A 537-nucleotide genomic window follows, 5' to 3' on the forward strand; every position below is an offset into this window, starting at 1 on the left:
TATCATATGCGATACATACATAAGTCAAATATTATTAATTTTTTATGTTCTGGAAGTTCATGTAATCGGACGTTTAATGATATAAATTCTCTTCGAAATCATTTTAGAAAGTGTCACGATAAAACAGTAGTGGAAGAAAGTAACGTAAACAATAATTTTACTCTAGGTTTGTTGCCGTGGCAACATTAAATAAATGAACAGTGACCATAATAAAATCTTTATTTAATGTTGCCACGGCAACAAACCTAACAATATTGTTGTTGGCAATACTAAACGCATTCCTTAAAATATATTAAAACATTTAAAAAAAATGCCTGGACCCACTTCTCAAAAAACAAGAGGAGAAATAATTGCCTATTCCAATGTGGGACTTACCATCATTGAAATATCCAGACTGTGCAATGTGCATGTAAGCTAAACTATATTAAAAATAATAATTAGATATACGGTAAAAGAGAGAACAAAGAAAGCAACGATGAAATTCAGAGTTACATATTATATATATTTTTCGAAAAATTTTCTTAATTATAAAATTTA

The sequence above is a fragment of the Wasmannia auropunctata genome, unplaced genomic scaffold (assembly GCF_000956235.1).
Source record: "Wasmannia auropunctata unplaced genomic scaffold, wasmannia.A_1.0 LD336074.1, whole genome shotgun sequence".
In the NCBI taxonomy this organism is placed as follows: domain Eukaryota; kingdom Metazoa; phylum Arthropoda; class Insecta; order Hymenoptera; family Formicidae; genus Wasmannia; species Wasmannia auropunctata.